Source organism: Aulonocara stuartgranti, assembly GCF_965226115.1.
Source record: "Aulonocara stuartgranti genome assembly, chromosome: 8".
In the NCBI taxonomy this organism is placed as follows: Eukaryota; Metazoa; Chordata; class Actinopteri; order Cichliformes; family Cichlidae; genus Aulonocara; species Aulonocara stuartgranti.
Window position 1 is genome coordinate 8,186,424 of NC_138959.1, and position 17,124 is coordinate 8,203,547.

At 41.2% G+C, this 17,124-nt stretch overlaps 1 long non-coding RNA gene across 2 annotated transcripts in view; it reads right to left on the reverse strand.

Moving 5' to 3' along the window:
* The window catches only part of LOC309713263, a 44,434-nt gene that overhangs the window by 11,715 nt on the left and 15,595 nt on the right, over positions 1–17,124 (reverse strand). Inside the window, exon 3 of one of the 2 annotated variants that reach the window (XR_014278538.1) lies at positions 3,648–3,785. The exons of the other annotated variant lie outside the window; for it this stretch is intronic. This is a non-coding gene — a long non-coding RNA (uncharacterized lncRNA). Of the gene's footprint in view, positions 1–3,647; positions 3,786–17,124 lie in introns of those variants that run through there. 2 annotated transcript variants of the gene reach the window in all.

Sequence of the window (17,124 nt, forward strand, 5' to 3'; positions counted from 1 at the left end):
TTTAGGAATGAAATCTTGGCTATTACACCGTCTCTGAGCAACACTGTTTGCAGAAAAAGACCTATAACTGTGCTTTTAATACCTCTGCCAGACCATTAATTTCACTCCCAGTAAAATAAATGTTCCAAAATAGTCCCAGCTATAAAATTCTAGCACCGTTTACATATCTTCTTTAGCTAATGTGAGACACAGTTCAGATCAGAACTCAATGCTCTGAGACATGCCTGCATGGATCATTACAAACTTCTTTTTCTTTTTTTCAGCATCATTACGATGACATGCTCTTGTGTAGCAAACAATTCTAATTTGAGACCACTGGGGGGGAAAAATCCTTGTGAGTTGCACTAGCATTTATTTTTATATAAACAGCAGATTATATGGCTTCTTGCAGGTGTTGTGGTATGAACCTATTGCTGAAAAAAAGGCACATTTAACATTACAAAATAAGGTCGGAACATGTTATTGTAGCTTTATTTTCATGTATAAGTCGAGTCAGAGGCTGTTTGCTGAGGTTCTGATGCCATCTGTGGGGTCAAAGACTCATTCTCCATCTTTGGTATCTTGAGCATTACCATCTGCTGGGTGTCAAGATATTTGCAGCTTTGCTGTGTACTAATGATCATAATTAGATCATGGACATCTCTGTATAGTTGTACAGTCCTGTTGAGTGTCCTAGTGGAAATTCCCTGGTCAGAGACAGGTATTCAGAATAAAACTTTGTAGTTTTAGTTTTGGTGGCCATGTGACCAACTCTGCTTTTTACAGATGTGTGGTGACCTCCAGCTCGCACTGGGAGAGTTTAAGTGATTGAGATTAGAATTAACACCTCCAAGTCTGCTCAGCCAGAAAAGGGTAGAATATCTGCTCCGAGTCAGGGGTGAGCTGTTGCTCAAAATGGAGGAGTTGAAGCATTTCAGGGTCTTGTTTACAAGTGAGAGGAGAGTAGAGAGGTAAACTGACAGTCTAATGTAGTGAAGCAGGAGCTGAGAGTGAAGACCAGGCTGTCCATTTACTGGTCAACCTATGTTTACAAGCTGCGGGTGGGAGCCAAAAGAATGAGATTATACTTAATTTACTTGACTCAGTGTCAGAGATGGGGTGAGGAGCTCAGTCATTTGGGAAGGGGCTCAGAGTAGACTTGGAGCTAGCTGAGGTAGTTTAGATATCTGGCCAGGATGCCTTCTGTACGCCTCTTAGAGAGGTGTTTCAGGCATGTCCTGACTGGAGAAGACCCAATGACAGATCCATGATGTAATACAGAGATTATATCTCTCAGCTGGATCAGGAAAGCCTCAGTCTTCCCCCGGGAGAACTGAAGGAGGTGGCACAGATAACACCCACGAGATAGACGGATGGATACTTTATACTGGGCCTTTCTGTGTGGCATTTAAAAGTTGTCCTCGTATCTCTGTGGGGTCTCTCCAGGTACTCTGGCATCCTCCCATAGTCCAAAGACATCCATGGGATTAGGTTAATTAGGGAGTATGAATGGCTGTCTCTGTGGGTTTGCCCTGGAATAGACTGGTGACATGTACTCTGCCTCTTGGCTTAAGGCCCCTGTGACCCTGAATGGGATAAATGGAAGTCAATGGATGGATGGACGGACATCTTTTTATGCATTTTTTGAGTGTTTTATTTAAACATGGCATATATTTTACCAGCAATATTTGTTCATGAATAAAAGAGGTAACTGTCACGGGTTGCCGGGGCAAGCCGTGTGGGAATTATTTAGGACCAGGAAGCGGCAGCTCTGGTGCAAGTGAGTTTAATAACAAAGGAAAATACAAACAGCAATGGCGCAGGTGAACATGAAACAGGAAAACCTAAATTGGGCAAAACTAACAAAACAAACCAGAAACGAAGATGCAGGGAGGCACAGGAAAATACACGGGAAGACGGACGGAGAGAAGCAGACGAACCAGCAACGAGGACGAGGTAACACACACACAATAAATGCACACACCAGGAATCAAGGGATGGGAAACAGGATGGGAACACACCTGGAAGACATCCCAGCTGACGAGGCAGGGGAAACATTAACAGAACGCACTGACATCAGACAGGGACCTTCAAAGTAAAACAGGAACACATACACGCAAAGAGACAGACTGAGAATGCAAACTAAACACAGAGACCTTAATACACAAAAGGGGACACCACAGGCAGGGATAACACCAACAGAGGGAACACAACCCACACAAACTTAACACAGACTGGGGGACACAGAACATAGGAACATGTAATGTGAAAAAGGAGCACAAAAACCCATAATAATAATAAACTTAAACACGGAGTCACAGACTCCGGACCATGACTGTAACATTTAGACCAAACAGAAAAATGGGTATACAAACATTCACTTGGAAAGGAAGCAGTGACAGCAAGCAGGCTAATGCAATTTAAACAGGTTGCGTGGGAAGTGACATTTAGCTTTACACAAGAGTATCCACTGAAGTGGACTAGTATTAAAATCAGCTGGTATCAGCTGACCTAACAGGACTTCTGAATGAGCTTGATTTGAAATACTAAATACTGAATATGAATGAATATCATAACCGAAAGAAAGTCAACCTGATTTTTTTTCTTTATAACAAGCCTGTTATTTCAGAAGAGATAACAGGTTTGATGATAATGAGGTTGACATTTCAAGTCCACCCCACCCACCGCCACCAACCCGCCACACAAAAAGAGGAAAAAACAAACACAAGAAACGCACTGAATTTACAGTGTATAAGTATAAACTATGTGCATTTTGTTCATCAGGAACATTGTACTCAGAGCATACAATATCTTTGGCTTATTAATAGGGTTTGTGTTCTTTGCATTTTTACCATCAGCAATATTTTTATTATCTCCAAACAAATAAATTCTCTTTTTCTTTCAGATGAAACAGTAAGCGGATAACTAAAAAAACCGAAATAAAATTAGGCATAACTGTGTCTAAAATTGCAACAACTTCAAGAAATGACTCTAAACCAATTACTCTGGAAAGCTGGCTAAGCTGGGGTGTCTGTTTGTTTCTGCCTCTCCAGGAGAGAAAAAAACCCAAAAAAAACACGATGCAATGGTGTTTGAAGTGAGACAAAAGACAACGTACTGCAGCAGAAGAAACTGAAAACAAACATTAGTTAGGAGATTTGTTCACTCTCAAAAAAGGGGTGGGGAGGAGTATATTTGTTTTTCTTATCCAGACACGTTTAGTGGCAAGAATAACCAGAAGACAAGCGAGTGAAACCTGCCAATTTCTGACAGCATTTGTCATGTCTGATATTTTGCATTTTAAGTTGACATGCAGTGAACCCAGCAAGAAATAATAACCTGAACTCTTGAGAAAAATGCCTTGAGGACTACTATAGTCCTCACTTGCCCACTTTTTATGTGTCCCTTAATCTTGCAATGTCTCTTCCTTCTATTTCTCAGCAAATCCTCTGTCTTCTTTCCTCCCTTTATTTCCTCTGCTTTTGCAATCTTCTTTTGATTTTTCTATTTTCTGTAATCTCACAGAAAGTGTCAGTGCAGGACATCACGCTGTGTCACAAGCTGACATCTGACACAGGCCAGGCAGCATAGTCAATAAAGTCCTCTAATTGAGTGCCACTGGCTGCTGTTTATTGACAAAATAAGACCTGGGAATTAGGTGTGTCTCCGTCGGGTGCTCACTGCCCCGCTGTCCTCCTGCCTGTCGACAGCTGTCCACTTCCCATCCATCACCTGCTCAGCTTGGTTTGCTGTCTACGTCAAAGGATAGTGCCTTACTTGCAAAACAACGACCATTCTTACCTTCCCTACAAAAGTACAGGTGAGCGGGTTCAGAAGCAAAGAAAGACAAAAAAATTACATGAAAAATGAGACGGACGGTCGAAATCAAAATGAAAGTTTTGCTTATTTTAGGGCGTGTGCGTGTGCGGCTGCTGCCTCCATCTGTATCTCTGTAATACCCATCAGAAGAGGCACCAGCAGAGAAGCCTTCTAACAGTAAAGCACACTCTTGGTAGTTAATTAGTGTTTATGCTTCTGGACACTATCTCTGTCGCCTGGCAAAAGCAAAGATAAGATTCCCGTTGCTCAAGCTCTGTCTTCCTGCTTAATTAGAGGCCAGGCAGAGCCTTGGGCTTAGATACAAACAAAAATCCTCTATCTGCCGTTCAATTGTAAAACACAAAGACGCTTATCACTCTGTCTATTTTCCCTTCCCCAAATTAACTTCAGTCATGTGGTAATAGTTTGGTGGATGATCACGCCTGCTTGTAGGCATTTACCAGTCAGGTTATCTGAGTAAACATACAGTAAATCCCAGGATAAGTCTATTTCAGTAATGGCTGAGCACGGTCGCTGCCAAATGTCAACGTCTCAGCTGTGCTCCTTCATGTCTTTTGCATCCTCCTCCACTCTTTTCTTTCCTTTGCTTGAAAATCTTCTGCACCAGGTGGGAGCGATAAGGGTGAGATGGTAGCACGACTGGCTGCCGGACTGGATGTGCCACACTAGTAAGCCTAGGATGACAGTGATGAACGAGCCATTCGGCCTTCTGATAATTTGTCACTCACCAGCAGAGAGGGCTCCATTAATCAAAACAAGCATGTCAGTGCTGTATTTTCTAATACGCACCTCCTTTCTCCCACCTTCTCTAATCCTTAGCTCCTCCACTTTAACCTGACATGACTAACAGTAGGGTAGAGAGCAACAAGATGCCCATTTATTTTGTGATTTCTCTAACTAGTGGTGCAGGTGAACAGGCATGCGTGAGCAGCACAAGCTCATAGTGCAGCCCTTGGCACGGTCTTCTGAGGAATCACTGCCCTGGCAGGCAGCAGGTGGAGCGATGGGAGAGCTGGGAGTAAGCAGATTGATTGATCCATTGCAGCTGTAATGCATCATGAGTTTCCCGGTGGAGACAGGCAGTGTGCAAAATGCTCAAATCTGGGTAGCAAGGCACAAATCAGCAGCAGCAGAATCTCCAGAGAGGTTCCCATTACCGCTGCTATATATAACAGTAATCTTGTTAAGCTTCCATTCTGTCTGGGCCCTGTCAGGGGGTTTGGTTCAGTCAATAAGTGACCCCTTGGACTGTAAATGAGATTCAGCCTGCTCTTTCAGGCAGGCACAAACAAACGTAAGCACGTGAACACAGACTCGCACATCAATACGTACAAAAATGATTACACATATGCAGGCATGTGTAGCCAAGCTTTGGATTTATTTGTTTTGTTTTGTTTCACATTGGGTTTTGTGTGTGTGTGTGTGTGTGTGTGTGTGTGTGTGTGTGTAAAACAGGCCCTTTCTAATGAGAGCAGGGGTCTAACCTGTGAGCCCTTGATGACAACCATTTGGAGCTTTTTCTGTTTACCCCTTCATTTGGAAACCACACTTAATTAGAAATGGTTGCTTTTCAAGCAGAACAACTCGGGCTGTTGTTGCTAAAAGCCCCCCAAAGAAATTCAAATATTTTGGTGGGGAACATCTGCTGTGGCCCCTAAAGAAAGAAAAGGAAATAATATAAAAGGCGAGATTTTTGTTGTTGTTGTCGTCGTCGTGGTTGAACACATGTGGCTTAATTCTCTTGTGCCTTATGTTTAGACGTAATAGCTGCACATGTGTGTTCTCTTTGAATCAAACCGGATACCGGAAGATAAATAGACATGTGCGGAATGCTTTTCCCTTGTTGACAAACTGAAAATCCCCAAGATTGACAGGGGGGGAAAAAATCATCTAACTTTAATATGATACAAAGTCAAGTGAAGGGAACAGATAACAAAATCACATGCCAGAGCAGACATCTTGGCTCATGTTAATATCGTGCTCAGCAGAAGTCCTAGACTCAGGCTGTCTTGTGCATGCCTCAGCCCACAGCGCCTCAGTGCTTTCACCCCTTTACCATACACCATGATTTACCCCCCAAGAAAAGAAATGAAAATTTCACTCAGAACCCCTCAGAGTGACTCCATTAGTCTGTGCCTGCCTATCTCCAAATGCCAGCTCATCTCTCAAGCTAGGCCCCCCAGTTGGACTCCAAACGCTGCTAACTGCTCATTCTTATGCATCCCTTCTGCCAAGCAGCACATCAACTGGGATGAGGAAATAGCTTGAAGTTTTCCTGGACTATATTTTTTTTCTGCACTTGGAGAAATCAGAGGAAGCTTGTCAAGGTAGGTTTTGTTAAAAAGTTATGGGATTGGAGCTCTGAGGACCCAAATAAAATGGGAAGAAAGGGAAGGTGAGTGATTGAAGCGCAGCCCTGTGTCTGTGTGGGCTGTGAGAGATGATGAGTTTCCCTTGATATGAGGAATGTAGACTGCAGCTTGTTGCCCACTGGCATTCATAACACAGCTGAGTTTAAGGGCGTACTCCATTGTTTTCCATTTTAAATATTTTGCTCTCAACCTCCATCCTAAGGTTGTGTTATTGGCACAGCACTCTGGCCCTGTTGTATATCCCTTAGTCACAGCTGCTTTCTCCTGCCATCTGTCCAAGTGACGCTGCTTATTCTCAGAGTACAGGGCCCTGCCAAGCAAGCCCATCAGCCATACAATTTAGACCTTAATGAGTGAAGGAACCTCAAAGTAGCTGTTGGACTCCTTTGTGTGTTCCATTGTGTGTCGCACATCCAACAAATATGTGTTGACTGGGACTAACACTATTAATGATTAAATGCTTTTAAGTACTTTTTTCCAGCTACTATATTTATTAAAACTGTACACTGTTCCTCTTTACTTCTTGTCAGTGCATGGGGTTGTTACTCAAGAAAAGTAATGTAGTACACATCCCCTGTTGCCTTTCTTAAAAGTAATGCAACTCAGTTACTTGCCACAGAAAATAATTTGTTTCACTAATCGTTACATTACTTTCTAGTTTCTTTGTAAAAATGACCTGAAACTCCTAATTACAATGTAAACCTACAGGTTCGCGAAGTCCCACACACAAACACCAATCCATTTTCTAACGAGGACACGGGTACGATCTTTCTTTTCGTTTTTAGGTACAAGCACAAGACCAGCAACACAAAGCAAAGATGAAAATCAGCCCGAAGACAGTCAGTGATTTTACTTTAGAAACATAACAAAAGGTAGAAACAGAAGCTGCACGCCTGACTGCTCATCACTGCTTTTGTTACCTGTTAAAGATCATGGTCTGGCTGCTGCATCGGGGATGCCAAACACTCAGCTTTAACATCACTTTGGGTTCTTGGCTAGCTTTGTGTTAGCATGCTGTGTGCAGATGCTTGCAAAGAGCTAAAGTTGTGTTAGAAGTTCAGTCTTGTTCCTGTTCTGGATGAAGTTTGCACTTCACCATTTCACTCTTGTACTTTCCTCCTATAAAAATAAAAGCTGCATCACCGCCGCCATTTTCTTCCTCTCGCACATGAGCTGAAATCAACTGATTTTACAGCAAGAAAAAAAAAACATGTTCGGTGTTTTTTTTCCTTGCTATCTGCCCGGTGCGCAAGTAACTGAAGAACCTTTGTAACATAACTAATGACATAATTGTAACCTTAATGTAATTGAGGTCGTGGTGAAGAGAGAGCTGATTGTAAAAGCGAAGCTCTCAATCTACCAGTCCATCTACATCCCTACCCTCACCTATGGTCGTGAGCTGTGGGTAGTGACCAAAAGAACGAGATCGCGGATACAAGCAGGAGAAACGAGCTTCCTTCAAAGGGTGGCCGTCCTCTCCCTTAGAGATAGGGTCAGAAGTTCGGCCATGCGGGAGGGGCTCAGAGTAGAGCTGCTGCTCCTCCACATCGAAAGGAGCCAGTTGAGGTGGTTCAGGCATCTGACAAGGATGTCCCCTGGGCTCCTCCTGGGTGAGGTGTTCTGGACATGTCCCAGCCGGGGAACCTTGGTGTTCCCCCGGACAAGCTAGAGGAGGTGGCTGGGGAGAGGGAGGTCTGGGCTTCTCTGCTTAGGCTGCTGCCCCCGCGACCCGGCCCCAGATAAGCGGAAGAAGATGGATGGATGGATGGTGGATGTAATTACTGTTTATAGTCCAGCAATGCTATCCATGGCTGTGTTACTGAAAAATGTAATGCAATTACAGTAACACGTTACTTTGTAACCCAATGCTGCTTTCTGTGCCCCCAAAATGACAGTCTCACTCTTTCAGTGAAGTGACCAGTGCATGAAATCTACTGTTTTGTTCGCTTGCAAGAAAACCACAAAAAAATCATAATTATTTCACCAGTTGTATGTGTGTGCGCTTTCATGTATGCGTGATTCAGCCTTGATCCTCCCAGAGTGGCAGCAGAAGACAATTACGATACTATTTTATCTCAGTTTGGTTTTGTCACCACAAATCAGATTTCACAGTGAATTATATGGATTAGGCCAGCAGCCGTTGAAGGAAAAACTAGTTTTGCTGTTTGCCAGATGCTGTCTGCCTTGTTATAGGATGCTGAAAGAAAAAAAAAATGTAGCTCTGTTGGGAGAAAGCTCCACGTGAAAAATGTAGGAAAGAGTAAACAAGGTCTTATAAATGGTCTCTTCCACGCCATAACACTTTTTTCAAGTGCCAGTGTAATAATCATACTCCTGACCATCTACTCACTGCACTGCAACTGTCAACTCTATGAACAATGAATAGTTTTCCGAGGACAGGTAGATAACACAATAACAGCTGCTGACAGCTTTTGACAATGTTCCCGGGGAATGGAGTTCCAGTGCATCACATTTAAAACAGCAGGGTGGGTTACACACACACACAAGAATGTAAATCAGCTTCTCCCTGCTAATCAAGTACTCCACTCCTCTGTATTTGTTAATAAAGCTGTCATCTTTTTAATTACAGTTCTCATTTTAAGTAGCTGGTTAATATACTCAATAGAAAACTCTACTCTCACCTCTCATTAGTTCACGGGTGAAGCAATAAATCCTTTACGCCCTGACTCTAAAATTTATATGGTTCAGAAACTCCAGAACATTTGTACAGTTTACAACTTTTACAAAACAGTTGCCCTTATCAAGCTCAGCAGTGAACAGCTCCAAAAAGCTGTCCTCCTGTTAGTATGCTAAATAAGCTCAGCTGACTGAGGTATTGCATATTCATGGAATGTTTCACTGCCACCAAGGATCCTGTGAAACCTCATTTTCACAACAAGGGACTTTCATGAACAGCACTTTCCTTTGTGTCTTTCTGGAACCATTTGGCCTTTCGTCTGTCGTTTCTGCTTAATTTGTTCTGTCAGAGAAGAGGAGCACTCATACCAGGGGCATGCACTATCTGCAGGGACTCATGGTATCCAAATAAGAGAGCGAAGAATGGAAGGCCAAACACGACAAGTAGCCAAACCGAAAACCTCTGTGTACTTACAAGCCGCCGTGTTCCATGTTTTGCTGCATCTTGATATTCCAGCTTAGTTAGTAATGCTTTTGAATAAGTAATCACACTGCGCTCCCTCTTTTCACTTCGTACTACAGTGAAAGGAAGCAATGTCATGTTTGTCCTGTGCAGCACAGTGTTTCAGCTGGAGGAATATTTCCTGTCCACTTTTCTGTTTATGTCCGTTATTCCTTATTTTCATAAATAAACCTTACTTTACATTCATTCAACATTTAGCACTTAAATAGTTAACAGGGAAAACAAAACACTACCATCAACAGACAGTCACATCTTAGGCTATGCACCCTGCATCTTATCACTGTTGAAGACCTATTTTGTTTTTTATGCGCTGAAGCTTGAGTGGAATTACTAATTCATACTTACTCAACAAATATTTAACCATGGTTATGTCACATTCTAAGAAACGTCCTGTTCTTACATGTAAGGAATTGTTCAGCAGATCTCCATCAGATAAAACACAATGTATTGAATTAGATAAAAAAATATTGTTGACATTCTCATGCCTTGGCTCATTATTAGTCGCAAACATATAACAGGGCTTTGGTTAAAAGTGAGAAAGTCTACCACCAGTGTTAAAACTAATGTGACGAAGATAAATCTTTACAATGGGTATTTTAATTAACTAGTGGAAATCGGAGGCAAAAAAAATGGGAAGAATAGGTTGAAACTGGAAAATAAACCAAGGCTCTGGATGTAACCATGGTAGATGGCACTTGAAGGGGCATGATGGCAGGGGAGTTCCTTTGGACTTTGTTGATTATGTAAATTATGGCAAGGTTGTCAAAATGACAGACAATGGACCTCTTTGATCATTTGTGCCTCCAGAAAAGGGCCACGATGACTACTGGGTAGTTCTGGAAATTGTTATGAAAGCATTTTGGTGCAATTTGGTGGAAAACCACCTTTTGCCTTAAAACTGTCAGAAGGAGCAGGATCTATGTAGAACTGATCACCATGTGGTTTTGATTTAAACAAGATGTGATGGTTAACTGTGTTAAAAAGCGATGGAATGGATGACATGAGGGAGAACATATGGAGTAGTACAGAGGTGTGCCAAAAGTGGGAGTACTTGTTATTTTATGCAGGAAAGGGCAAGAAGAAAATTTGGAATGCCAGCAGGGAAGAAACCTAAAATTGATTCATTGGGGAAAATAGACATATGGCCTTTTGTGATTATGGATGGGGATCCACTTTGAGTCTCCTCGTCATTAACTGGATGATGCTTGGTAAATGGCTGATGTGCTGAGAAAATGAGAATTTTTCGTGGCCGGTAAATAGATGATACTTCTATAAGGGGAATATAATGTAAAGTGCACTCAAGGCACGTTTTACTACAAGCCACATTTGCATAGTGCTTTATTCTGTGCTTTTAAGTCACTTCTAACTATCACACACACCCACAGAATGACTGTTTGGGGTTCACTACCATGTCCACTGGAGAGGCCAGAGATCAAACCACTGAAATTTGAAATGGCAGACAATCCACTCTAGCTACTGAACATCCAGCTTGTAAGTCACTGTAGCAGTCAACTGAAACATGCACTACTATGCTAAAAGGCTGGATTATTGATGCAAGTACTTTTTGTCCATATATAGCGTACAAATAGCTAGAGAATACAGCAACCCAATGCTAGCAGTGGCAGCACAATGTTGTTGAATAAAAGAAAAGGAATTAGCGGAATGTGCAGCATGCAAGCTGGTGCCACTCAGACCAGATGAGGTTTAGAAATCTACAGGTAACCCATTGATGGAAATAGCTGTAAAGGGAGTCTATGTAAGAAGAGAAACTGACATCAGACATAAGAGCAATCTGAGATCGATGCAATGCTTTGCTGCAATTTCTCTGTTGAACAGTATATTTCCTTAAAACAATTTTGGTAAGGGGATTGAGGATTGTTTGTAAGACTCCGCTTCATGGTTTGATTTGGGCACTAAACACTACTTTGTGTGGATTAGCAAAACACAGCTTTGGTTCAAATATGCAACTTCAGAATCACAATTAGTTTTGCTGCAATAATGTCCATACTTACATGTTAAAAATGTGACTCAAAAGGGACTTTTACAGCCATCCACTAGTTATAAGTGAAAGATGTGTTTCACTGCTGCCTAAGCCTGCTGCATCGGGAGACAGACACCAAAGGAGAGCTTGTGCATTATTTTGAGAGGTTGGCGGCTTTGTCATAATTGCAACACTTGATGTCCTAGGGACGAGAATAGGCTCATCTAATCCGATTAGTCATATTTTTCAGCAGTCACCTGGAGAAAAAAAAGGATCAAAATTTGAAATCGTATATGCACTTGGGTGATGGACAGAAAAGTCAGCTTTTCATCTCTCTCAGTTACAAGTCCAACCAGATCTCAGATGTTTCTCTGTACACATTGTCTACTGCAAACAAGGCTTATCTTGTCAACCTTAAAAACCTACCATAACTGCACAAATCAGAACATGTTGCATTTGGCAAATGAATGGTGAAACACTTATCATATCATTTTGTCAGCAGTCGTTTGCTTGTCCCGCTTCACTTCTGCAAAGCCCTCCTATATTCTCTGCCTTTATCATTACCACCGGCTCTGCTTTGACACTGCAGGGCCTATGACACCTTTTAATATCCAAGTAGAGTTTTGTGGAGAGGGGAGGACAAAGCAGACAGGCCGAAAAGATAGAATTCATTATTCAGGCCCTTCTGCTGCCTGCTCCTGCTACTGCTTTGCACATTCCATCTCTCAGCCTGTGAAATAGGGACCCTGCCTGTCCTGCACATCACTGTGACCCCATTACACTGCCACATATACAACCCTTTGATGAGAGCTGCTGCCATGGCTCTGCTATTCTAAAGAGAAAAAAAATCATATTACAATTTGCCATCCCATGCACACACACACACACGCGCGCACACACGCGCGCACGTATTAAATGTTTTTAGAATTGGGGTTTTTTTTCAGTGTACATATTTGATATTTAGTGGAATAGTTAGACATATATTAACAGAGAGAATGGGAGGAGAGAAAGGAAAGCTGGAATAGTGCACAGCAAAGGCAAAGATTTTTCCTTTGTTCCCTGTGTCTTAAAACATAACCCTCTTCAGGGCGATAGAGCAATTCTTAACTTACTTAGCTCACCATAAAACCTTGCATCCTAGTCTGTTCATATTGTAGGTCTACTCACTGTCTTGTCAGTAGTCCTGGATTGAGGACCTCTAACATCACCTTTCCACCCACTGTATTTGCTGAAATAGGTAGATGTGGGTGTCTCCACAGTGAGACAACATATGAAAAAGGAGAGTTTTTCAAGCTGGTTAAACAAGACAGGTCGACTGGAACTGTGACTGTTGTTACAAAGGGCTTTTTTGTTTGTTGTTTTTTTAGTTTTTAGGTCTTTTTGGGGTTTTTTTTTTTTTTTTTTTTTTAGGAACAAGCTTTTCTTACATTCTTTGTTTTTTGAGCAGTTTTCTTGGTTTTATGGCAGAGTCATATACACATGCTCCAAGCTCTCCTTGAGTTGCTGCTTCTGTGCTGGTTTGCTCTGTAACCTCCTTCAGCTCTGTCAGATTTTCTGCTAAGATTTTAAACTGCAGGTAAAAATTTAATGGCCTTATCCTCAGATTAGGAAAAGATGATGCATTTAAATCATGCTTGTAGTTCACAATTGCAAACCAGTTACTCCAGGCTGCTGGGTTTTGACGACCAAGGAGACTGAAGAGTAAAAGTCGTAGCGTCCGTATCTGAGCTTTGGTTATATAGCCATGCTAGTTATGAAATTTTGGCATCTCACTGATATGAGTAAGATCCACCAGCTTTTCTGCCTGAGCCTACGCTGTTTAAGTTTACCCTAACTGTTTATTTTAAATCCTTTCATATAGCTTAATAGGTCTCACTGTACCCCTTAATAGCAGGTGTTAAACAGCAGAGGTGGGACCAAGTCATTGTTTTGCAAGTCTCAAGTAAGTCTCAAGTCTTTATCCTCAAGTCTCAAGTCAAGTCTCAAGTAATGTCAGGCAAGTCAGAGTCGAGTCTCAAGTCACTGGTGTAAAAGTCCGAGTCAAGTCACAAGTCTGAAACTTTGAATTTCAAGTCCTTTCGAGTCTTTAAAAAAAACAAACGAAAAAATTATGTTGCAGTTATATGCTAAATGTAAATATTAGACCATGTAATTTTAAAATCTGTGTTTTTCTCAACACATACAAAATAGTGAACTTAGAAAATATACACAAATTGTGAAATTGCACCTCTTTAAAATGCAGCTCAATTAAACCTAGCTCCAAGAATAATTTTCACCGACAGTTCTGAGATAAGCTGCATGTTATTCTTGGATGCGGTTGTAGGACCAGCTTTAAAATCGCATGACAAAAATATCATACACATTAAAAAAAACTGTATCACCAACGTAGCCTGGAAAACATTTGCTAGTTAGATGAAGTCAGCTATCTCATCTTAGCATATTTATATGCATATTTATAATCATACGGTTCTTGGAGTGAGTGCATACACTCATGAAGTTCAGTAACTTCAGGTCACTGCAACAAGCCCAGGTACAGTTTACCGACGGATGGGTGCAGGACCTTGAAATGCACCGTGTAGAACGAAAGACCATCGTACGTATCATAAGTTTACCAGTCTCACAAATCGTCTTCATAAATACACATTCGTTAACCGTTTATTAATATAACCTTTGAGCTCAACGGTAATTAATTAGTAGTGGAAATAATTTCTGGTAGCATCACAGAAATGTAGCAGTGACAATAATATTGTATGCTGTAATCGTACTGGGCAATTAGTGATACAAAAAACCTGTTTTATCCTGTGAATAAAAGTATATGTTTTTGTCAGTGTACCATAATAACAGAAGCGAAACGCAATATTGTGTCAGGATAATTTACTATTTATGCACAATAAACAAAGGAGCATAGCGCGACAATTTCTGTTCAGCGCCAGACTTGCTTGTAACCTATATCACCAATTATGTTAAGAAAAATGACGCATTAACTACAACAGCAGACTGACCTTTGTGTAAATGCTTGGAGCAGACTAACCTGTGAGCTGGAGTGTTCTAGGACGTTATATTTGATCTTTGAATGGCTGCAATCCAGTCGCCTCTTTGTTACTTCGGAAACATGGCTCGAACAATTTCTCTTCCACGACGTAATCCGATAACAACCGATCTCTTTACCCGTCGGCTTCCCGTGGCTGTCATGCGACCGGCTATTGCAGTTAATAATACAACAGCTTCTTGACATTTTTGTGTTTCTTTTTATCGCTGTGTGACTGATTTTAATTGAAAGCCTGCGTGCGCTAGTACCGCTTGCCACGAGTTCCCAGAATCCTTTGCGGTTCTACCCGTGAATGACGTCACATTTTCAATCTCTATATAATATGCATGTTAAATTTTATATTTGGGGTGAAATATCAAGTCTTTTCAAGTAAACCGGTTCAAGTCCAATTCAAGTCCCAAGTCATTGGTGTAAAAGTCCAAGTCAAGTCACAAGTCTTACAACATTTTTTCAAGTCAAGTCTAAAGTCATAAAATGTCTGACTCGAGTCCAAGTCATGTGACTCGAGTCCACACCTCTGTTAAACAGTTTAAATACCATCACTCCCAGATGGTTCCTAGAATTACTTACTTTATTATTGAGCTTTCACCTCATTAAATCACTTGTCAGCTCCTTAAACCTTTTATTAGGTAGAAGAGACAAGATTGAAGGCAGCAATCTGTGCGAATTAATTTATTCCGACTACATTACAGTTAAATGCACAGTTTTCAAAATTTTTACAATGATTGAAAGTTCATTTATTGATAAACATGTTGACCTTCTTGTGGCCTGAGGCGATGAGGAGTGCAGGGTGAATAGGAGGAGTTCTGTTAAAGCAGAATCTCTAACAGCAGCAGAGAGAAACATACTCCTGTTTGGGATTTTCAACCAGCTGTCGTAGGTGTGTGGCCATGCCAGAGGCCTCACAGAGGATAGTGGGTAAAGGAGTGTAGTGTAGTGTCCTTAACATGCAGATTGCATGGAAATAACACTCTTTTCCCTCTCAAACACCTACACCGCACACACAAAAATGGTGACAGAGAATGACTGCAGGGAAACCTGCAGCTGAGACTGAAGAAGTCACTTGGATGAGTGATAAAACATTTCTCGCACTGAAAACGCTACGTCCAGATGAACAGAATCAACTTTTGGGAGTGACACAGGATTGTTACTGAAAACTATGGAGTCCAGGACACACATACACACATTCCTATATTCATTTGCAGTTGCACAGCTACTTAAAAAACAATTACAAGTTGTCCCTTCATCTTGAAAAAAAAAGTGTACAGAGGGTCTGCAGGGTGAGAAGTGGTTTCAGTGTTAGAGGAAAATGCAAAATAAGTCAGGGTCCTTGTTACGTAAGACATGAGATCCCCTGAAAACACAATTTGTGAAATACGGTAAATATCTAAAATTTCCCCTTGTGGGACTAATAAAGGTATATCAAAAATCAAAATATTTTCTCTAGCTGTTGCATATCAATATAAGAGTATATTGAGTAGCAGTATTTCCACATGTTGGTCGTGGCTTCTTTCAGGGATTCTTTCAGGCTTTAGGGTTCAGGTTAGAACTAGTTGTATGGCGAGGATTTAAGATGTGCATGATCTCCATGACATTTTATGATTGTGTCTCTTTCAGCTCCAGTCTGTGTGCATTTCAAGCCTGAATATAATTTTGAAACTAAATTTATGTTGCCTGTTGTGAAGGTTGTTGTTCCCAGAGGGTTTTTTTTTTTTCTGATCGCAGCCAATGTGGGTTTCTGTACACCTTTATTAGAAATCAACACAAAAACTGTGAATAATACAACAATATTCAGTATCTTTTAACATCCACAATTCTGCCTGCAGGTCTATATGTGCAAAGTATTACCCATTACTACCTTAAGAAATGGCTGGCCAGCAAATACATGTTTGAATGTGCCCATGTTTCCAGCTATAACAGGTCAAATATGCTGATCATATCAAAATCCACTTTTTTGTTCTTTTTTCATATCATCAGGCTGTATGACAGTATTGTAAGTGGCAGATTATGAGGGAGGAAGAAACTGAATATCACAATCACAATCAAACTTAACCACATGGATATCTAAACACTAACAGCTGAAACAAACCATTCAACAGCTGCTCCTGGAAAACTGATGTATTCTGCATATACTGTGCTGTTTTGAGTGTGAAAATGATGTGTTGTGACTTGGGGGTTTAACCTTGAGGAATATGCAAAAGCTGTAGTGAATAATAATTGCTATGAGTCATGTAGTCATGTGAGGTATGGTGGAGTTTAAAATCAATCATGTCAAGCTGTTTAATGCAAAGACGGAGAGAGGAAAAGTATTTGTCTGTGAGCCCCTGTGCTGTTTGATATGTGCATGGCATTGAGGCACATCAGTTCTTAGTTGACTGACAGCATATGACGATCTCATGTTTGCAGAAGAGGCCTGACTGCAGCTGTGGGTCCAGTGAGGCTACTCATGTAAGAAGAAAGAGGCTGGCTCAATCAAATCTAAACCGTCTGGAGTGTCTCTAGAGTTCTTCCGATGGAGGACAGATGTGGTGATTGGATCAATTAAGCAAAGGTAGTATATTTAAATTTCAAAGTCTATCAGGCTGCTGCAAAGCAATGGCTGCTTCTTTTTTTTTTTAAATTATTCACACTGTACAAACACACATCAGAAAGATCTATGTCTCCTTCTACATTTGAGTATCCTCTGAAAAAATGTTCTTATATGACGGTAAAGTCTGTCAGCCCAGCACGAGATACTCAGAGC